Here is a 24,222-nt window from a genome sequence, read left to right as displayed (position 1 = left end):
TAACTCAGTTAAAGTATGTGAGGTGTCGGGACTCCCGACTCATGCCGGAACTTCCGACCGTCGGAACTCCCGACCCTCAAGGCTTTTGAAAACTAGCCATTGGCCTCTGGTCATGCATATCAGACACGTCCGTAGACACGTCCGGTATGGCCAGGACAGTGAACCCTCCAAGACAGTTAAAGTGCAAGACGTCGGAACTCCCGACCATTGCCGGGACTCCCGACCGTCGGAACTCTCGATGAACCAACCCGAGAACAACAGTTTTAGCACTGCTGGGTAAATACCAGACACATCGGGTATCAATACCGGACACATCCGGTATTGCCAGACCAGCAAAAATAAAGTTAGCTCTTTTGTCGCTCAAATACTAACTCACATGGGTTGGCTTGATTACTTATGAAACATTATCTATCAACATGATGCATCCCTCTTAATAGTACGGCATACCTATTAAACTCAAGATCAAAGGAAAAATGAATGTATACCACTTGAGTTGATCTCTTTTGAATTGATGCCATCCCTTCCAATCTTCATCAAGTAAGGGTGCTAACATGTTGATGTTGATCTTTTCACTTGAGCATAGCCATCTTGAGCATGTGACTTGATTCCATTCATCAAATTTGAATAATCCCAAATGTATCAAGTCACTTCCATCAAACACTCCAATAGTGATTTGATCCTCCATAAAACGTGGCCATCATAGCTTGATTAGTACCTCAACTAAATGCAAGTACTTCCTTCTTCACCCTAGCTAGGTTCTTTGGCCGCCAAGCCGTCGCTTGCCCTTCACCCTTGCTTAGTACCTCGAAGCCTTTCCTTGCTATCTTCACCATCTCAAGCCATCAAGTCACATCTTGTGTTGAATCATCCATTCATGTATTGTTATCTTTTTCATTTCAATTTAGCAAGCTTCAAATATGAGACCAATCCATATGCAATCCCTTATGTCTCATTAATTAATTCTTACAAGCTTGCTTTCATATAGTATATGGAAATCCCACAATAATTAAGCCTTAGCATGAATTCTATTTGCATTGTTGTCTTGTGCTTGAACTAGATTGCTTACACAACAACACATCATTTTGGCTTTCATTGAGTACCTGTGAGATAACCTATTACCTGTCCACACTTAACAAACGGGTTAGTCCTTTAATCACATTGTCATTCAATCATCCAAAACCCACTAAAGGGCTAGATGCACTTTCATTCTCCCCCTTTTTGGTGATTGATGACAACTTGGTTAAAGCTTACACAAGGATATAAACATTTAAACTTTTGGGTTCAATGATTTATGAGAGGTTCCCCCTTAATATGTGCTTATGATTAGAATTCACAAAAATGACCTCAAATGTCAATTGCACATACTAAAACATATAGGAGACTCCCCCTAAATCATTGCATCTGTGGGGTGCATGTGTGTGTGACAAAGTGAAACCGTGATGCATATGACAAGATATATCACACAAGAGTAAATAGAAAGGCATCACATCAAATATTTTCATTCTAGCATGCATAGTCCTTATGAGAATAAATATAACACATGTAATTCACACATAGCACTCATTACAAATTTTCTCAAGTCCACAAGCCACTAATATAAATAAAGATCATGTCTCAAGAGATACATTGATAAAGCATAAGTGAGTCTCATCTCTCACATGATACAAACTGTCTCAAACTCAAGATACATCAATGAAGCTCAAAAATGAAAACCACTACAACCTGCAGTACATATCTTCAGGTACAAAGATAAGCAAATGAAACTATTCTGAAGCTTTAATCAGTCTCTCTCCCCCTTTATCATCTATCACCACAAAGGTCCAACAATGACATACTAAGGACAAAGGGGCTACAAGCTGTCACTGAAAGCTGAGATCACTCATCATCATCATCATCTCTACCAGCCTCCTCGTCATCTGAGCGTGTAACACCAGCTGGACGAGAACCACCTGCACTAGATGGGTCATAGCCACCAGACCCATAGTAGCCACCACCACCTGTGAGGTCACTCCACCAGTCTAAAGCATAGTCATCTATAGTGCTGGGACGTGGCTAAGAGTGAGTAGGCATACGAGCCTAAAGTGGTAGAGTGTCAGGGTGCTTAGGTGCCTGATGCTGCTGTCTCTAAATGAACTCAACATACTCTCTATCATATCTAGCCTGCTACTGCTTGTCAGTCTTAGGCTCACTAGCTGCCTCATCTGATAGTGGAGACCTAGGAGGATCAAGCTCAAGCCTAGAAGTAATTTGCTTCAAGGTTCGAGTATCCTTCCTCCTAGCCTCCCTCTCCTTCTACTGCCTGGTCTGGATGTCCCGACACATCCCAAATATGGAGCTGAAAAGCCTACGGATAGGCAAGGGAGGACTGCCATGGCATGAAGAAGAATGTGAAGGAGCACATGGTGGAGGTGAAGCTCCTACTGGTGCACCACTCCCAGGTGCATCTGTCTCTGGTGGTGCTGCTGCTGCTCCTGGTCCTGCTGGAGGTAACCCTGTCTTAGGTAGATCTACAACAATCTTCAGGGCCTTATGAATCTTGTCATACTTGAATGTGTGCCCTGTCACCTGCTCAATCATATACATGATATAGGGAGCAAATCCACATCCCTTAAGTGGCCTCTCTCCCACACTCCTGATCTTGGACCAAATAAAGTCAAACACGCTGAAGGGCCGAGCATCAGGTGCCATCCTGTGGAGTAGGTTCCTAGAATAATCAGCAATGTTGCCCTTGTCTCCACCCTTGCAGTCAATAGTCTTCCTAAACATCCTGTCTAGGTATCTATAGGTAGGGTGAAGACCTAGAACCTTCCCCACTACTCCTCTCTCACCTCTTGATGGATACATATAGGCGAGCTGCTCAGGGGGTAAAACCTGCTCAATGTGGATCTAGTCTCTCTAGAGGTCATCCTCTGAAAAGCCAAGGTGAGCGGCGAAAACATCATAATCAACATTGTACCACTGGCCCTCAAGCATCCAGTGCATCCACCTCTCATCCTCCTCAACGAACAGAGTAGCATAGAACTGAGCTACTACCTCTGTGTTCCAGTCATGCCAGAACTCCATGATCTCATAAACCCTAGTGCGCTGGCAAATAGCAATGGCATGATAACTGAGGCCTTCTTCAACTCTCTAACGTACTACCAGTCAATCCACTAAGACCTAGCAATAACTGAGTTCCTGGTGAGAATCACACTAGAGTAGAAGTCAAGGTGAAAAGCTGTCTGGAAGCGGTGATCATATTGAACCTTAGGTAAGCCTCTTGGATCAACCCTTCGCACATCTCTAGCTCTCCTGGTCATACCCTTTCCCCTGTAGTCAACTCTAGGAACATAAGAAAGCACATTGGGCAAACATGTCTCAAGGAGACCATAATGCATACCCTGACCAGGCTGGTGCTAAACAGGAGGAACTAGCTCCTCCTCCTCATTCTCCTACTCCTCATCTGAGCTATCACCATCTGATCCTCTGTTAGTGCTCTTCCTCTTTCTTTCTTCTCTAGACTCCACTCTGAACTCATTAGTATCAGTGTTAGAAGAAGAGCTCCCTGACCCCTCTGCATACTGAGCTACTGCACTAGAGGCAGCCCTAGTAGACCTCCTACTGGTCGGCTTGAATCCAGGATACATTTCCTGTCTCGCCTTCTTGTACTTTTCAAGTGATGGATCATGCCTGTGCTTGGACCTCGGCTCCTGTCGTCCACTCATGGCTATTGTCCTTGAGAGGAGAGATGATAAGGCGATGTGAAATCCAAATCCTCGGGCCTTCAATCTTGATGCAAGCCTTCTCTAATGCGATCTCCTTCTCTCTCTCTCTTTTGTTGGTGAAAGTCTCGGTCGCCCTAGGTGAGGAGAAGAGTGTCGACAGGGTTGGTTGGAAGGAGACAGATAAGTCTAGGCCAAAGGGGTATGTCTGGTTTTATAGTCCCGCTCATACCGGACACGTCCGGTAGCATACCGGACACGTCCGGTATATGCGGGCTGGCCCAAGTTATTCCAAAATGTGTTTTCTCACTTCCAATCCTCTTTTCTATTATTTCTTAGTCCAAAAAGGTATATAATCTTAATCCAAACTGAGTATGATCACTTTTCTTATCCAATGCCATAAAATAATTTTCTCTTGTCCAAATATTTGGTATAAACAAGATTTTGCTTACTTGAGAGAGATAGAGTGAGACATAGTAGATTGTGGACTTAAGAAAGCCATGTCATGTGTGATTAGCCAATCAAACAATCAAGGAGAGCTATAATCATCACATGACAAGGCTAGGTCACAAAGACCAAGATTCAAATAGTTTTTCAAATTCACACCACCTACACATGCTAGTTATGGGTTTTGAAAAGTGTCTCTCCTATGTCACACAAATGCACATTCTATCATATAAAGGGCCTTAGATGCACTTACAATGTATGTATGTAAACACATACCTTTGCCTTGAGCCCACAAGAATACCACTAAGAAGATAAACAGCATGATGATCTTTATGTTGACCTCAATTGCCAAATAATCATGCTAGATACATTTTCATCCAAAGAACTACAAAGAATGCTAGATAAATTTATTAGTCCACAATGGTGAAAAATAGAAACTTAGCTCCCCCTAAATAAGTGCCTCATGTAATTTGAATGGCTTTCAACAAGCACTTTATTCTATTAAGAATTTGGGAGTCAATTTTCTATTTTGAACCACAACCAAATAAATTTGCCATATATAAATTTGAGTATAAGAGATGCTCACAATCCACTTAGATTTGGTAAACCACAAGCTTCTGAGTAAATTGAGGATATATGAAAATATATGGATCAAAGACTCAGTTGTAATCCTATTGGTGTTCTGGTTCCTGCAATACCAGACATGTCCGGTAGGCATACCGGACACGTCCGGAATACTCAGGACACAAGCACTGACTTTCTGTCCCTAGACATACCGGACACGTCTGATATTAATACCGGACACGTCCGATAGGTTCAGGACAGAACCAATTAATTCGCTGCTTGTAATTCTTTGCTTAGCTCTAGTATTTATTGTAAACTTGCACCTCAACACATGAATTGGTTTACTAGAGAGCCGTTAAAAGCATCATATGGCAAAGTAGAATTCTTTTTAATTGAATCTAATTAGCCACTTTCATTATTTCACAAATGTACCTATTTGTGAACTATAGAACACGAAACGAACAAAGTGGCTATCCTAAAAAGTTTAGGTACTTGTTACCAATGGTGAGGATGAAATATATGATGTGTTCATTGAATTATCTTCGGGTCAACCATATAAGGGATTATGATAAGAATTGGTTGATAGATTGAGTGAATATTGTCAAATTGCTTGCTCAACCACCCTGAAGGCTTCATCTCATCACCAAGTACCTACATCACTAACCTAAGCACACTTTGGTACCCAACTCTTGTTGGGTCCTTTTGAGTTAGTCAACAAGTGCTTAGGCACCCAAATGGCTTTAGCACTAGTTTGTGGTGAACACATCACCTTGCTAGTGCCAACTCCATTTGTGGTCTTCCTAAGCTTATCATTATAAACAAATGTGTTTGGCTTAGGAGCGTTACCATTTGGGCATTCATAGCTTAGATGCCCCTTTCTTCTACAAGCATAGCATATGCGGCCTTTGTTTGCTCTATGCTTGCTTTGCTTGTATGGACATCTATCAACCTTATGGCCCATCTCATTGCATCCATAGCATCTTCTTGTTGCAACTTGGGCTTCCTTTCTTGCCTCTTTGTACATTGGGCATTTTTTGGTAGGATGCCCCAATTTCTTGCTCATGAGATAAGCACTTTGTTCATCACTCTTCATTTGCTTGGCCTCCTAGGTAGAAGCCTTTTGATTGGTGGCTTCAACCTTGTCGGCCCAACTCTTGTGTGGACACATAGCTCACTCATGTTCATACAATCCACAACCATAGCACATCCTTTTTCCATGTTTCTTGCTCTTGGTTGTGTTGGCCTTGCTTGAGATGTGATTCTTTTGTTGCACTTTGGAGGAAGCAAGGTTTGAACCCTTCTCAAGCTTCTTCACCATGTTATCATGATTATCTTGAGAAGGTTGTGCTTTCTCCTTACCCTTCAACTGAATCACATCTTTCTTTAATCTTTGCACTTCTTCTTTGAGCTCTATGTTTTCTATAAGATTTAGCTCAATCGAAGATTGGCTTGCTTGAGGAGCACACTCATTAGTACAAGAAATATTTAATTGAAATGGTGTACTAGTGAGTGAATGTGTAAGAGGTTGAGAAAATTTTACCGAGGTGATCACAACCTCATGAGCCACCTCAAGCATGATGCTTGATTCTATTACTTCCTCATGAGAGCACTTTAGATGAACATAATTTGCTTGTAGCACATTATATTTGCTTGATAGTTCATCAAACCTTGCCTTGAGCTCAAAGTTTTTCTTCTCTAGTTGTGAAACACTAGAAGAGGAGTTAGTAACTAAAGCATGCTCAATTGACAATTTTTCATACCTTTCACTTAGAGCCTTTAGTTCTTCCATCTTGGAGATGAGAAACAATTCTTGCTTTTGAAGTGATTGCTCTTGCTTCTCAATCTCTTCTTTAAGCACATCATTCTTTTCAACTATCTTCATGATGATGAACTTGTCTTTGCGGTTGAGATGATCAAGGTTGTAGTTGTCTTCGACTTCAACATCACTCTCATCTTGATCATCTACTTGTGCTTTCTCCTTTTCTTGATCTTTCTTGTTACTTTTTTCTTGCTTTTCTTGGCCATGAGACATAAGTGATGAGTATCATGACATACTAAGGTTGTGATAGGTACTGAACTATTTCAGTACGGGGGTTGACCCGATCTTCATGATAGTAGGTCACGATCAAGATAACTTGCAACAAGGCAGCGGGGATAAAAGGGTAACTTGCTAAAGAATAGCGGAGTAACTAGCTTTATACCTGACCAAGGTTGGATGCGACCAAGCGACGGGGAGAGAGACACCAAGACCACGAAGACTTTGACTCGATCTCTGAACGACCATAGAACCACAACCAGAGCTAATCCACACAAGGCGGGGCAGCCGTACTGGAACCTGCAGAGCATGAACTAGTGGATTCCAGAGGAATCTCTTCACAAGTCTAGGAAGAACAAGGGTTTGAGTAAACACTTGGCAGCTCGACTGCAATATCACTGGAATTATAAATTCATCCAAAAGTCCTTTTCTAGTAGCCTAGAGGTAATATTTATACTATGAGAAGTCTCTAAGATAGATGTGAACTAAAGAAGCTAGGTTGAAAGGTGGAAGGTCAATGGCCTAGAGCATTCACAAGGTGGTCTTCAGTTTCCATGCGTCTTCTAGGCTTCGGTGCAGTCTTTAATGTTTTGGTCATAACTCCTTCCTTCATAGCCTTTGGGAGACAAAAGATATGACTGTTTCTTCTGAATGGTTCTGTCATGCTGGGTTGACTCGAATGTAGCTCTTCTCTCTGATCCATAGCTCTTCTCTCTGATCCATCCTTGATGTACCCTTGTCTTCCTTCTCGGAGAACCTGAGTAGTAACAACATGCACAACTTAGGTAGCTCGAAATTACCATCAATGTTTAATTGAAATTCATAAAGTAGCGCGTGCACCTCTTGTTGTATCTTTCGGGCGCGGCTACGGGTGATTGGTCCAGTAGGGACTTGGAGTGGTGTATCAGCTGGTGAGGTGGTCGGAGAGGTCACCGAGGTCGGTGAAGTGGTTGGAGAGGTCACCGAGGTGGTCTGAGAGGTCACCGAGGTGGTCTGAGAGCTCGCCGAGGTGGTCGGAGAGGTCGTCATTTTGTTCGGAGAGCTCGCCGAGGTCCCCGACGCTGGCGTGGTCACATCATCCTCCCCCTTGAAAAAGAGTCATCCTCGACTCTTCCAATCCAAAGAATGGAGATAGGTCGGCCACATTAAAACTAGTACTCACACCATAAGTACTGGGCAGATCAATTTCATAAGCATTGTCGTTGATCTTGCGTAGCACTTTGAATGGACCATCAGCTCGGGCTTGCAACTTGCTTTTGTGTTGTTCAGGAAATCTGTCCTTGCATAGATGTACCCAAACCAAGTCTCCTGGTTCAAATAACACCTTCCTTCGACCTTTATTGGCGTGCTTCTCATACATGCTTGTCATCTTTTCAATGTTTGTCTGAGCTCTATCATGAAGGTTCTTGACAAAATCGGTTCGCTTGCTTGCATCGAAGTTTACATGTTCCTGCATAGGTAAAGGCAAAAGATCTATGGGAGCAGTGGGTTTAAACCCGTATACAATTTCAAATAGACAAAATTTAGTGGTTGAGTGTACTGCCCTGTTGTATGCAAACTCGACATGTGGCAAACTTTCTTCCCAAAATTTCAAGTTCTTCTTGAGGATAGCTCATAGTAGCATTGATAGAGTATGGTTCACAACTTCAGTTTGTCCATCCGTTTGTGGATGACACGTCGTAGAGAACAGCAACCGTGTTCCAAGTTTTCCCCACAAAGTTTTCCAAAAGTAACTCAAAAATTTGGTGTCACGATCAGAAACAATGGTTCGTGGCACTCCATGTAGTCGTACAATTTCTTTGAAAAACAATTTAGCGATATGTGAAGCATCATCGCTCTTGTGGCATGGGATAAAATGTGCCATTTTGCTAAAATGATCAACCACAATAAAGATGGAATCCCTTCCCCGCTTGGTTCAAGGTAAACCAAGAACAAAATCCATGGAGATATATTTCCAAGGCACACTAGGGATAGGCAGAGGAGTGTATAATCCATGAGGATTCACACGAGACTTAGCTTTGTGGCATGATTCGTAGTGAAGAACATGTCTCTCCACATCGCTTCTCATCTTTGGCTAAAAGAAGTGGTCGGTAAGGACTTGTTCTGTCTTCTTAGCACCAAAATGGCCCATGAGTCCTCCTACGTGGGCTTCCTGCACAAGTAAAATTTGAACAAAGCAATCTGGAATACATAGTTTGTTAGCTCGAAACAGAAACCCATTATGCACAAGAAAGTTTTTCCATCCTTTGCCATCTCGACACTTGGAATATGGTTCAGCAAAATATAAATCAGTTGTATATAAACCTTTTATGCTTTCTAATCCAAGAATCTTAGTGTCAAGTTGGGTTAGCAAAGTGTGACATCAAGAAAACGCATCTGCTACAACATTCTCTTTTCCTTTCTTATACTTGACAATATAGGGAAATGATTCAATGAATTCACACCATTTTGCATGCCTTCTATTCAGTTTTAGTTGTCCTTTAAGGTGTTTCAATGATTCATGATCTGAATGTATCACAAATTCTTTAGGAAAAAGATAATGTTGCCAAGTTTCCAAACTCCAAACAAGAGCATGTAATTCTTTATCATAAACTAAATAATTTAGAGTTGGACCACTTAGCTTTTCACTGAAGTATGCAATTGGCCTTCATCCTTGCATGAGCACACCTCCAATCCCAACTCCACATGCATCACATTCTATTTCAAATGACTTACCAAAATCTAGGAGTGCAAGGACTAGGGTTGTTGTTAACTTCATCTTCAATTCTTCAAATGCCTTCTATTGTGCTTCTCCCCACTTGAAGAGCACTTCTTTCTTTGTCAGTTCATTGATTGGTGTAGCAATAGTGCTGAAATCCTTCACGAACCACCAAAAGAAACCAGCAAGTCCAAGGAAGCTTCTTACTTGGTTCACGTTCTGTGGAGGCACCCAGTCCCATACAGCCTTGATCTTTTCTTCATCTACCTCCACTCCTTGTCCTATAACATCAAATCCAAGAAAGACTACCTTGTCGGTGCAAAAGGTGCACTTCGCAAGGTTAGCATACAATTTCTGTTCACATAGGACAGCAAGCACACATTGGATATGTTCAACATGTTCATCAAGAGACTTGCTGTAAATTAAGATGTCATCAAAGTAAATGACAACAAACTTGCCAATGAAAGCTCTAAGTACATGATTCATCAATCTCATAAATGTACTTGGTGCATTGATTAACCCGAAAGGCATTACCAGCCATTCATACAACCCAAATTTTGTTTTAAAGGCTGTTTTCCATTCATCTCCTTCTCTCATGCGAATCTGGTGGTATCCACTTCTTAAATCAATTTTAGTGAATATGATAGCACCACTAAGTTCATCAAGCATATCATCTAGCCGAGGGATGGGGGTATCTATACCTTATGGTAATGTTATTTATTGCTTGGCAATCCACACACATCCGCCAAGACCCATCTTTCTTAGGCACTAAAAGGACAGGAACAACACAAGGTGATAGACTTTCTTGTACGTACCCTTTTCTCATCAATTCTTCCACTTGTTGCTGAATCTCCTTGATTTCTTCTGGGTTGGTGCGGTAGGCAGCACGATTTGGAAGTGAAGCTCTGGTCACAAGATCAATTTGATGTTCGATTCCTCTCTTAGGTGGTAGTCCTGGTGGCACTTCATCCAGAAACACATCTTTAAATTCCTATAACACATCAAAAACAACACTAGGCAAAGTAGAGGGTAAGTCATTAGTGACAAGAAAATTGTCCTTGTACACGAGTACATAGAACACAGCATTGGGTTCACTCAATTCTTTTAAATCCCCCTTCCTAGCCATCATCACTAAACCCTCTTTTTCCTTTGGCTCAGTTCTTTGCAGCTGTGGAGTTTTATTTAGCTTTGGAAACACTCCTTCACTATGTTTGTGTGTCACTCATAAGTGGTTCTCGCTCTCTCGCTGTTTCTTCTTAAGATCACGCTGATAGCTCGAAGGCACAAATCACCTTTTCATCACTCGCTTCCTCTTCAATTTCTTCATCAAATATTGGTCCATCATCTTCTGGATCACTTTCTGATTCCCATTTGCCTTTCTCATTTAGCAACATGGTCCTACGGCTTGGACATTGGGCAACAATGTGCCCACAGCCATGACACTTATGGCATACAATTTCTTGGCTTCGAGTAGAAGAAGCGGCACCTGAGGCAACGGTTGGGGCTGCTGAATTTGCAGCAAACCGCTGTTGATTTGCAGGCGATGACGCTATGGAAGCCGCCATCTTTGACTTAGCAATTGATGGCGAAGGTCTAGCTGCAGCTCCTTGAGATCGTCCTCCACCCAAAGACATACTGGAATGCTGTTTGCGCCAAGGGGCAGCAATGGAATGACTGCCATATGATTTTCCACGGGACTCTTGCTGAATTTTTCTTTCCGTACGCATAGCTTGATCAACTAGATCTTGCAAGGTACGGTAGGGAAACATCTCAACAAAACCAGAAATTTCTTCATTGAGTCCTCCTAAAAATCTTGCCATTTTTGACTCTGCATCTTCTCTGATACCAGATGATAGGTACTGAACTATTTTAGTACGGGGGTTGGCCCGATCTTCACGATAGTAGGTCACGATTAAGATAACTTGCAGTCTTTAATGTTTTGGTCATAACTCCTTCCTTCATAGCCTTTGGGAGACAAAATATATGACTGTTTCTTCTAGATGGTTCTGTCATGCTGGGTTGACTCGAACGTAGCTCTTCTCTCTGATCCATAGCTCTTCTCTCTGATCCATCCTTGATGTATCCTTGTCTTCCTTCTCGGAGAACCTGAGTAGTAACAACATGCATGACTTAGGTAGCTCAAAATTACCATCAATGTTTAATTGAAATTCACAAAGTAGTGTGTGCACCTCTTGCTGTATCTTTCGGGCGTGGCTACAGGTGATTGGTCCAGTAGGGACTTGGAGTGGTGTATCAGCTGGTGAGGTGGTCAGAGAGGTCACTGAGGTCGGTGAAGTGGTCGGAGAGGTCGCCAAGGTGGTCTGAGAGCTCACCGAGGTGGTCTGAGAGGTCGCCGAGGTGGTCTGAGAGCTCGCCGAGGTGGTCGGAGAGGTCACCGAGGTGGTCGGAGAGCTCATCGAGGTCCTCGACGCTATCATGGTCACATCAGGTTGACTCATCACTTGGTCACCACCGGGCTTGAGCATCGTTGCAAACAGATGCTTGCTGGTCTGCTGCCTCGGCCATACCAGACACGTTCAGTAGGCATACCGGACACATCTGGTACATGCAAGTAGATAGCAGGTCAAGCGCTGCTTGCACTTCTTGCTCTGGCTCGGCGCTCTTAAGGTCTTGTGAGGCTTCTTCGCTGTATGATGACACAATGGACATACTTTCCATTGACTCGATCTCAAGTGCATCATCACATTTGGATTTTCCATATAAATCAAAAAGTCTAGTCCAAATGAGATGAGCACTCTTCGAAGGTGGTTGTCCATTGAAGATTGCCTCATCTTGAACTTCTACACTCAATGTACTCAAAATAATATTAATAGCTTGAGCATTGAGTTGCACGCATATCTCTTCCTCTTTTGATAAATTTTTGTAGTTGCTCCAATTAACTATAGAAAGAGGTATGCTTACATCCACAATATGCTCAACAAGAGGACTAATATCTCTAAAAGCATTGAGTACATGAATTGACCAAGGTAGAAAGTTTGAACCATCATTTTGGAGAAGCACCGGCTTCAACTCGATAGGCGTCGACATCCTTTTCTCACGGCGGTGAAGCTTTAGATGAGAACCTCGCTCTGATACCAATTGAAAGGACCTAGGATGCCACCTAGAGGGGGGTGAATAGGTGTTTCTAAAAATTAACACCTTTAAATGCGAAAATAATTAGTAAAGGGAGTTTCCAAAATGGAAACTCCAAATAAAGAGTAGTACCACCCCTCATAAGTTAGCCACAGAGTATACAAGGTATAAAGAATATATCTAGAAGCTACAACCCTACAACACAAAGTTAGAACAGAGAATGAATATATTCAGCGCAGATAGGAAATACCGGATGTGTCCGGTAGGTATACCGAACGTGTCTGGTATGCACGTGTTCTGCAGAAAAGCCGGGCACAGTGATCAATACCGGACGTGTTCGGTATACACGATTTCAGCAGAACAGCCCCAAACTTGCTCCCTTCGATTTTGATCTTCAAACCAAACTACAGGTATCTACTGGAGATGACAGTAAACACAGAGAACCTACACAAGAGCTAGAGCAACACAAATATCAAATCAAAAGCAAATTGAGACACGATATTTGTTTTAATGAAGTTCGAACTCGTTCGAGTCCTACTCTCCGTTGAGGGGGCTACGGGCGACCCAGCGAAGGTCGGCCCTAGAGGGTACCATGAAGGTCACTCTAGCCGAAGTCTTTTCCAACTCCTTTTCCTCCTTCCACTAGATGATTCCGAGGCAGCGAAATCGACCGTTATAAACTTTCTGAGGCACACCACAATCTCTCGGGTGCTCTCCGGCGATGTCTAACCATCTGGGACCAAAGAGTCCAAGAGTAACAAATACAAATCACGAGATTGACAATATGCACAAGTGCTCAAGTGGTTGGATTGCTCTCTTTTTGAATTTCACTCAACCCACAATTTGATTTGGCAAATTTGATCAATCACTCACTAAGAGAGGGTTGAGAGAGTTGGCAAGGCTCAAAAACATGTCTGTGTATCAAAAGAATTAGTAGCCTCTAAAGGTGGAGGCTTGGGGGTATTTATAGCCCCCTTAGAAAAACTAGCCGTTTTATAGCCGTTGCAATACCGGACACGTCCGGTATGACTCACACTACTCCAACGGTAACTAAGTTACAGTGAAGTTGTGAGGCGTCGAAACTCCCGATGAATGCCAGAACTCTCGACTGTCGGAACTCCTGACTCATGTCGGAACTCCCAACCCTCAGCAAATTTGAAAAACATGTAACTCAGTTAAAGTATGTGAGGTGTCGGGACTCCTGACTCATGCCAGAACTTCTGACTGTTGGAACTCCCGACCCTCAAGGCTTTTGAAAACTAGCCATTGGCCTCTGGTCATGCATACCGGACACGTCCGGTATGGCCAAGACAGTGAACCCTCCAAGACAGTAAAAGTGCGAGACGTCGGAACTCCCGACCATTGCTAGGACTCCCGACCGTTGGAACTCCCGACCGTTGAAACTCCCGACTTACATTGGAACTCCCGATGAACCAACCCGAGAACAACAGTTTTAGCACTACTAGGTAAATATCGGACACGTCCAGTATCAATACCGAACACGTCCGGTATTGCTAGACCAACAAAAATAAAGTTAGCTCTTTTGTCGCTCAAATACTCAATACTCACATGGGTTGGCTTGAGCACTTATGAAACATTATCTATCAACATGATGCATCCCACTTAATAGTACGACATACCTATTAAACTCAAGATCAAAGGAAAAATGAATGTATACCACTTGAGTTGATCTCTTTTGAATTGATGCCATCCCTTCCAATCTTCATCAAGTAAGGGTGCTAACATGTTGATGTTGATCTTTTCACTTGAGCATAGCCATCTTGAGCATGTGACTTGATTCCATTCATCAAATTTGAATAATCCCAAATGTATCAAGTCACTTCCATCAAACACTCCAATAGTGATTTGATCCTCCACAAAACGTGGCCATCATAGCTTGATTAGTACCTCAACTAAATGTAAGTACTTCCTTCTTCACCCTAGCTAGGTTCTTCGACCACCAAGATGTCGCTTGCCCTTCACCCTTGCTTAGTACCTTGAAGCCTTTCCTTGCTATCTTCACCATCTCAAGCCATCAAGTCACATCTTGTGTTGAATCATCCATTCATGTATTGTTATCTTTTTCATTTCAATTTAGTAAGCTTCAAATATGAGACCAATCCATATGCAATCCCTTATATCTCATTAATTAATTCTTACAAGCTTGCTTTCACATAGTACATGGAAATCCCACAATAATTAAGCCTTAGCATGAATTCCATTTATATTGTTGTCTTGTGCTTGAACTAGATTGCTTATACAACACATCATTTTGGCTTTCATTGAGTATCTATGAGATAACCTATTACCTATCCACACTTAGCAAACAGGTTAGTCCTTTAATCACATTGTCATTCAATCATCCAAAACCCACTAAAGGGCTAGATGCACTTTCAATACTTGAATGGTACAATTTGTTATCCTTTTGGTATTAAGTATGTGTACTAAAACTATCCAACCGTGTTTCTGTACCTAGGCGACACAATTGTCAAGGCTATCCAACAAAGCAGCATTTCGGCTTCATGAGTCTAGAGGGCAGGGGCCAGGCGTTCTCATGGCTTTTGTGGAGGTAAACATAAACTTGTCCGTTTCAAAAATATTTCTTTATTGTATATGCATTTGGGTAATGAACTAACTTTAACGTCTATTTATGCAGAAGGTGAAGAAGAGCTGCAGGAAGCTAGCTCAGAAGTTGAGCTACGTGGACACTCCTTATGAGGAACTGCCACTCCCCATGCGGTCGAATGGCACATCTTTAGCCTCTTTGAGGACACCAGTCGGCTCTTCTCAGCCGATGATGCAGGGTACCACTTCCGTGGTGCATACACCACCACATCATAGCGCTAGGAAGGACCCTACAACCGAGGATGACGATGACGACGATGATGAACCCCCAGGCTTCCACGGACAGCACGACTAGTGGGATGAATGGCCGTAGGATGAGATCGGCATGTCTCAGCTAGGTGGTGCCCTGTTTGGCACCCAAGGAGCCTCATAGGTACTAACAAAGATAGTTTGTTTCAATACGTAGGCTCCATGAACTAATGATCATAAAGAATTATAAGTAATCATGCATATCATATACCTACAGGGTATGAGCTGTACGCACCGTCGACGCGACCATACCGATGTTGTCTACACTCCCAATGTGTTGCCAACAAATCCAAAGAGACAGAAGCGTCCGAGGGATCCTTACACTCATGGGTCTTAGTTTGTTTAGGTCAAATGAATATTGGCATCTGAAACTTGCGGGGTTATTTGGTTATGTTATGTCAAACTTATGTCAAAACAATGAATATGTTATGTGGCAGCTTGTCAACTTGCTTCTTATTCATTTCTTTGAGTCGCGGCAGCACTGCCGACGAGATTAAGTACCTTGCGTTCGGGAACCAGCAGTCTCGGTGTATCTGGACACCGGTGGCAATTTTTCATAATTGATTAGTTAAAATGGTGCATAACGGTATTATGAAAGACGAAAAACTAATCATTGGCTTATCAAATTCTCTATTCGGCCGTGAAAAAAACTTAACAAAATACGGGCGTGACGCGTTTCGATTCTACCATCTAGGTAGCTCAGGCCGGCAGTAGGCGCAGTGGCTAGGTGGTGTGGCTGCTTGTGCGGTATGTTTGGTCTAGCCATGCCACGCAATAGGGCGCAGCAAGACCCGCCACATCAGCACCCCCCCCCCCCCGGCCGGCCCATGCCATGTCAGCCCTGCGCCGTGCCACCATGCATGGCGCGGCACAGGCATTTGGCCACGCCAGGGCAATAGGCGCGGCCAAAATGTTAGTTTTAAAAAAACCGACAGTGTTAGATTTAAAATTATATTCAAAAAAGGGTTAAAATTAAAAAAATCTATGGTTACAAGGTCTGATGACTCACTTCCTCACCTGAATGAATGAATTCTTCAAACTAGTGAGTAGAGTAGAGAATATGTAGTGTTGATATATAGTGTTTTGGTTGCTCTACCGTGCAGTCCTTCGTGTGCATAGCTCTGATCATGGGTGATGGCATCTACCACTTCGTCAAGGTCCTCGGCGTCACCGCCAAGAGCTTGCATGAGCGATCAAAACTCAGACGTGGCAACAAACGAGGTAATAGTATAGCACTAGCAGAGGTGAAGAGTGTGCAATCCTACTCTACCTTTCATATTTAGAGATATTTAACTTTTTACCATTATTACCAATGGGAGATAGCATCTTTAGGTTTGACGCTACGTTTTTAGCATCGGAGAGAGAAAAACGATATACATTTGCCACTTTTGCTCGCGTGGCATGCCAGGTCCGCTGTCTAGCTTGGATCCGAGTTAGCAAGCCGATGTAAAATGACCGCACTACCCTTGGCGTCTGTATTACCCTACAGCCCACTCCACTCTCTCCCATCTGCTCCCCTTTCTCCTTTCTCTGGTCCACGCATGATGCCCGCTAGCCGCCGCCGCTGCCACACACAACGCCGCCTCCACCACGAGACATGTCCTCCCCAAGCACTTTAACGATGGTGTAAAGGTATGTGCCTGCTTGGAACCCTATCCGTGGTCTACATTGTTGCCTTGATTTGGGGATTAGGGTTAGAGTTCATCGATTTGATTCGATTTTTGTCCATCTCTACCTAGGCCGGTGATCTATTCCCTAGTTCCTCAAACAATGGATAGGACTGGCTGTTTCGTTTGGTAAGATCAATCATTCCATCTCATTGCATTCGAAATGGTAGATGTTGTGTATGAACCGTGGCGTGTAGGATGTTGCTAACTCATTGATTTATTTTTTGTGGCTGTATTCTGTTAGGATTGATCCTGTCAATGTGTTTAGATTAGTTATTAAGGTTCCTAAGTTTGTCGCCGATGGGAAGTATGGGCTAGTAGAAATGGCTGATCAAGAGCATGAACTATGGCTGGATAGAAACTTGCAGTATAGTCTAGAGAAATTTCATGAGGAGATGGCCACAAAGATCATTTGGGGTCCATCACAAACTCTAGCAGTCTGGGTTCTTGACACTAATAGTGGTTCTGAATGGAAAGTTAGAAGGGATGAGCATTTTTAGCAGCTAATAAAGGACAGATGGGCTAATAGGGTTGCTTTTCTTGTAGTTGATGTGGTCAGCAAACATGGAGAGTCTATTAATGCTAGTTCTGGTAGAAGGTGTGTTTCTGGTGTGACAACTAGTGAAGGCAGTGGAATTCATGGTAATGGAGGTGGCAGAGCTCCTAATGCTACCCCTAAGAATGTAGAGGGCACTGGTGATGCCTGCAGTACTCCTCCTCCTCCCTCTGTGGCTACTGATGTAGCTAAGCCAGTTGATTGGGCCAGTCTGACCATACTACTAGATGACAATGGTGATGGTTGTGCCAATGCAACTGCTGATGAGGACAAAGTGTATGAAGCAATGGGATTTAAGGCTGCAGATGAGAGGGCAAAGGAAGCAGTTAGGGAAGCAGTGCCTATCCCTACCATGACAGCTGAGATACAAAAGGATATGGGTGAATCTATTGTTCCAGTTGATGACAATGTGCCTAAGCGCCAATGTTTTAGTGGGACAGGGACAATCCTGACATGTATGTTGGTGTTTGTTACCCTAGTATGGATGATTTCAGGCTAGCAATGAGGCAGCATGCCATAGTAAAGGAGTTTGAACTTGCTACTGCTCATTCAGACACTTAGAGGTTTAGGGGTCACTGTGGGTCTCTTGGCTGCCCCTGGATTATTAGAGCTAGGACACAACATGATGGAAGTGTCAGGGTACATTTTTTGGCTATGTTATTCACTGTTTGATTCTTTAATTGTTCACTGTTTTATCAATTGATTACTTATGATGTTGTGTGGTGTGAATTTGCACATTCAAATAAATGAAGGAATACACAATTGTGCTTCTAGAGCTAGAGTTCTTGGGAAATGGCATCATAGGCTTGGGTGGCAGAGATAGCCATACCCTCACTGAAGAAGAAGCCAAGTATGGGTTCAAAGGCAGTGCAGGAAGAGCTTCAAGACAAGTACAAAATAGAGATCCCATATCAGACTGTTGTCTATGGCAGACAAATGGCAGCCAACAAGTTGTTTGAAAAATGGGATGATTCATTTGATTGGTTGTACATATTCAAGGCAGAGGTAGAGATGAGATCACCAGGTAGTATATTGAAGATAGACATCGAGACTGTGGATGATAAGGTTCACTTCAAAAGATTTTTTTGTTGTTTCAAAGTTGCTATTGATGGTTTCAGGAATGGCTATAGGCCATACATCAGTATAGACTCCATAGCCCTAAATGGGCTTTGGAATGGCCACCTGCCTGCAGCTCAAACTTTGGATGGCCATAACTAGATGTACCCCTTGGCATTTGGTTTTTTTGACTCTAAGACCAAGGAGAACTGGACCTAGTTCATGGAGCAACTTAGCAAGTCCATAGGCCCTATAGAGAACCTAGCTATGTGCACTGATGCTTGCAAGGGCCTTAAAGCTATAGTGGCCAAGGTTTTTCCTAACAGTGAACAGAGGGAGTGCTTCAAGCATTTGATGGACAACATGAAGAGGTACTACTCAAGAGATGTTTATGCCATGAACATGTGGCCTGTAGCAAGGGCATATACACCCCACAAATTTTTGTACTTCTTTGACAAGGTAGTAGATGCTAGTCCAGATGTGCTTAATTGGCTCAAAGAACATCACAACCTATTGTGGGCAAGGAGCAAGTTTACCATAGAGATTAAGTGTGACTGCATCAATAATAATCTGGCTGAGAGTTGGAATGCATAGATCAAGGAGCACAAGGACCTGCCTATTCACTGCTTGGTTGATGCTATTAGAGAGAAGACCCTCACTCTTTTTGCTAAGAGGAGGAAGATAGCAAATGCACTGTCTCCTGGGATACTGCCTGCAGTTATACATCAGCTCAATGCAGGCTCTAGGGGTTTAGGCCATCTCAAGGTGACTAAAGGGCACCCAGAGGAAGCAGAAGTGATTGAGATTTACAAGGATGAAGAGGTTAGAAGGCATGTTGTCTACCTGCCACAACATGTCTACACATGTAGAGAGTGGCAGGTGACTGGAAAGCCTTGCACACATGCATTGGCTGTCATCACAGCCATGAAGCAACCTAATATGGATCAGTATGTGGACAAGTACTACTCAGTTGAGAAGTTCTAGGCTACATACCATGGGATCATTCCTAGCATAACAGATAGAGGACAATGACCAAAGGTGGACAAGGGCTTCAAGTTGTTCCCACCAGTTACGAAGAAGACTAGACCACCAGGAAAGCAAAAGAAGAAAAGACATCTTGCTCTAGGTGAGAGAAGTGGCAAAGCAATAAGACAAGTGAAATACCCTAACTGTGGTGAGTATGGCCACATGAGTGGAAGCTGGAGGTGTCATCTGTCTGGCACAAAGAAAAGGTAATTTGCATACTAACTGATTCTATTATTGTTGCCTTCAAACCATGATACCTAACACTAGCATTATAGAAAAAGAACCAAGAAGTCAGCACCTAGACCTAGGAGGAAGAAGAACAAGATAGACCATACACCAAGTAGAGCAAACACACCTAGGACAAGGGTAGTAGTGGCTAGAGAAGCAGCAGCTAGGGCAGCAAAGAAGGCCCAAGAAGATGCAGCCAAGGCATCTTCAGCAGCAGAAGCTACAACTACTGCTGAGAGGGATGTCCTAGATGTGCCACCACTTGAGGTTGAGCCTCCACCACCATCACCACCCTCTACAAGCAATAAGAGGTATGACTGTTAGGAGTATGCCCTAGAGATAATCATAGAGATGATTATATTACCTTGTATCCATGATATATTATGAGTTCATTAAATTTCCATTAAAGACAACCTGTATTGATTAACAATTATGTGAATTGTTTGTGAAACTCTTTTACTTGTATCGTTATTCTAATATTGTCCCTGGTTAGAGTTCGTGTGAGGACACACATGAATAATGGATCAGCACATTATTAGTTGATGACTATGTTTCATAAGTCATAGACATGGAGATGTCAAACTAATAATGTGGGCACATGTATGACATGGGGCTAGACTGGCCCAACATGAGATGTTGTTATTATCTCTATTCACATCATGTACGTTATGTCCTTAGACCTAAGATTGTTGTATGTATTTAAGATGTGAAACGACCTACTCAGGGACTACAAACGCTACTCCATAACAGGATAGTTATAAAGGTGGTTTTTTGGGTTTATCGGGAAACATGCTATGAGACATAGACAATCAAGAAGGAATTTGCCCCTCTCTATGTGAGAGAGATATCACTAGATCACTCTAATGATTAGATCAAGAAATGCATGGCCGTGCTTGGGTTAAGTGTTAACCTATGAGTTGAATCAAATATCGTGAGGCAAGGGAATAACAAGTATATGATTTTGTGGTGGTTCATCTGATATGATCTTTGCATACGCATAGGAGTTGACATGCCTTGCTAGAGGCCGCAATCAACTAATGGCCGAGTAGGAGTACTCGGGTCATGTCTATGTGTGCGTGAACCCATAGGGTCGCATGCTTAAGGGGCTGGAAGCATAATTCGGATTGGATCCGAGTTAGACAAGGCTTAGGGTTACTAATGGGCCTCCAACTCGGGAGCTCATTAGGGACGCCTATAAATAAGTGGGGTGGGCAATGGGGCTAGGATCCATGCCTTTTTGGTAGCCACCACCGCCCATCCTATGCCCGCGCCTGCTGCTCCTTGTGGACCTAGCAGTCCGGAGGCGTGACGCTTCCTCCCTATACGTGTGGATACCTCGGAGGTGCTGCATCTAGAGCACAAGGATGAACTGCATGAAGGGGATGGATGTACGGAAGACCTTGCAACTGCACGGCACTACTACGACGCGTTCGACTACATCGAGTCGCTTCCGCTACACCTGCGCGTCTAGTGGTAATCCCGTGATCTATAACTAGCAAGTAGATCCTAGTTTATAAGGTTGAATTTTTGTTTTTTGGCTAGCGTAGCATCCTCATAACCCTATAGTGGTATTAGAGCAATTACTGCGTTGTTATAGGTTCAGATGAGTGCGTATGGATATATACGTGGTTGTAGATGAGTCTCTGATCATGGTTCGTGATTTTACCATGTTGGTCTTGTAACGATCTACTCATATCGGTCGGAATTCCGCCATCCGAGTTAAGTGGTACATGTAAATCCAGTCATGGCAAGATAGAGATCAATCAGATTGATCGAATCAAACCTAGGTCAAGTGTCGAGCGCATGTGATGCGTAGCGGTGATAGATTGGATCTACTACCGGGCGTCGGGGTGCAAGAAAAAGTGATGTTCGGTAAAATAGCCATAACTTTTGCATACGACCTCGGATTGAGACGAACTCTAAACAAAAATTGTAGAGAAAAAAATTTACATCCAATTCTCACCCCCTTTGGTGGTTTTGCTGAAATTAGATTTGCAAAAAACGGCCGGGAAGATGGTGTTTTCGGCGTTTTAAGATTAGACGTCGAAATCGGTTAACTCTATTTTGCAGGAATTTATGACTGGTATAGCCCTTATGTGTATGTGATGCATGCATGTAATTAATTCATGGCTGGCATGTCATGAGTATGACAATATGGCTGGAGCCACAAAGATATTGTCAATTTGATGTAATGGCCCACGTGCCAAACTGTGATGATCCTATCCGCGACTATGTAATTTTCTTCACTGCCTTGCATTAGTGATAACTAGTCTTGGTGGACTCATCACTGAAGGATGGCATACATGGATCATGGAGATGGAGATCATTAAGAGGAGCAGTTTGATGGAGATGGAGATCCCCAAAGGAACAATGGGCTATACCATGTCATATCTGTGTTAATGTCGTTCTTACTATGTTCTACTTTCATGTGCGACATGTGATGGTGAAGTAGAACGATCCCTCGGTAATGTTTAAGTTAAAATGCTTCCTCAAACCTTGCACTGTCATGTGTCTTGTACAATCGGTGGTGGGTCTATGAAATTAGGGTGCCACTGGTTTTCCTTGACTAGACAGGTTCGTATCGGATACTTACAGCAAAAGGGTTGGTTACTTGGACAAGGTCATCCTAACGGTTAGGGACCTTGGAGCATGAGTAGTTGGGCACCAAAGCATAGAGATGCTACCCAACAACAAGAGTCATATGTGATATGATTAGCAAAGAGTTGCTTACCAATCTACCATGTCTTCTAGTGGTGATGCTAAAGCTCACTAGTAGACTTGTTAGTTGTGGGTCTTGAATCACTAAGTTTCAAGAGAGGGATATTGATCTTACTGGGAGTAGATTCTATTAAAGGTTTAATATTGTTTACTCTATCTTGGATACATTGTCTTAGTATTTTGCATTACTTTTGTTGTAGATAAATGGCGTCTAGCAATCAACCATTTACTTTGCGTTCAATTCTTGAGAAAGATAAGTTGAATGGAACAAACTATGCGGATTGGATCCGCAACCTGAGAATTGTTCTCAGGGCTGAGAAAAAGGAAGAAATTCTAGACACCCTATTACCAGAAGAGCCTGCTGATAATGCACCTACTGTAGAGAAAAATGCTTACAAGAGAGCATGTGATGCTGATCTTGAAGTGAGTTGCCTTATGCTTGCTTGTATGGAACCAGATCTGCAGTTGCAGTTTGACAATAACCATGCAGTGCATGATATGATCGTGGCGCTCAATGATATGTTCTAGACTCAAGCCAGGACTGAAAGATTCAATGTCTCAAAGGCTTTTGCTGAAACCAAGCTAGTAGAGGGCGCAACAGTTGGGCCACATGTGATCAAAATGGTTGGTTACACTCAGAGGTTGGAGAAGCTAGGCTTCCCAATTGGCCCTGAATTAGCTACTGATTTTATTCTCGTGTCTCTTCCGCCCAGCTATGGAAATTTTGTCGCAAACTACCATATGCATGGGGCGGAGAAGGGCTTGAATGAATTATGTGGCATGCTTAAAATAGCAGAGGCTGATATCAAGAAAGGTGCTGGCAGTAGCCATGTGATGGCGGTCCAAAACAAGCCTAAGTTTAAGAAGAAGGGCAATTCTTGGAAGAAGAAAAAGGGCAAGGCTAAAGATGAGATCTCTAAGCCAAACCCACCTGCGCCCAAGGCGGGACCAACTACTGATGCTGAGTACTTTCATTGTCATGGGAAAGGTCACTGGAAGAGGAACTGCAAGCTGTACCTAGAATCCATAAAGGATCACAGCAGTAAAGGTACTCCCACAGCTTGTACACTTGTTGTTTATGTTACAGACATTTTCCTTGCTAATTATTATATTAATTCTTGGGTATTTGATACCAGATCGGTTGCTCATATTTGCAATATGATGCAGGGAATGATAAGAAGTAGAAGCATGGAAAAGGGAGAAGTTGATTTCCACGTGGGCAATAATGCAAGAGTTGCTGCATTGAATGTCGGGACAATGCAACTCCACCTCCTGTTAGGATTTATTATGGAGTTGAATAATTGTTATTTTGTTCCTAGTTTAAGTCAAAACATTGTGTCACCTTCATGTTTGATGAAGGATGGTTATTCATTTATGAGTAAAGACAATGGTTGTGTCATGTCTAAAAATAGCATGTTTGTGGCTTCTGCATCCATTGTGAATGGGTTATTTATTTTAAATCTTGAAGATGCTCCTATCTATAATATAAGTGCTAAAAGCCTTGGCTTAATGAGTTAAGTCCTACCTATATGTGGCATTGTCGTTTAGGTCATATAAGT

General features: G+C 42.8%; 2 pseudogenes; both read left to right on the top strand.

The window, feature by feature from the left end:
- LOC136474470 (probable metal-nicotianamine transporter YSL16) overlaps positions 1-24,222 on the top strand; it is a 35,854-nt pseudogene that overhangs the window by 5,301 nt on the left and 6,331 nt on the right.
- LOC136475448 (uncharacterized) lies at positions 22,901-23,847 on the top strand (annotated as a pseudogene).

The sequence above is a fragment of the Miscanthus floridulus genome, chromosome 8 (assembly GCF_019320115.1).
Source record: "Miscanthus floridulus cultivar M001 chromosome 8, ASM1932011v1, whole genome shotgun sequence".
In the NCBI taxonomy this organism is placed as follows: Eukaryota; Viridiplantae; Streptophyta; class Magnoliopsida; order Poales; family Poaceae; genus Miscanthus; species Miscanthus floridulus.
This window is presented reverse-complemented; position numbering and strand designations above follow the sequence as displayed.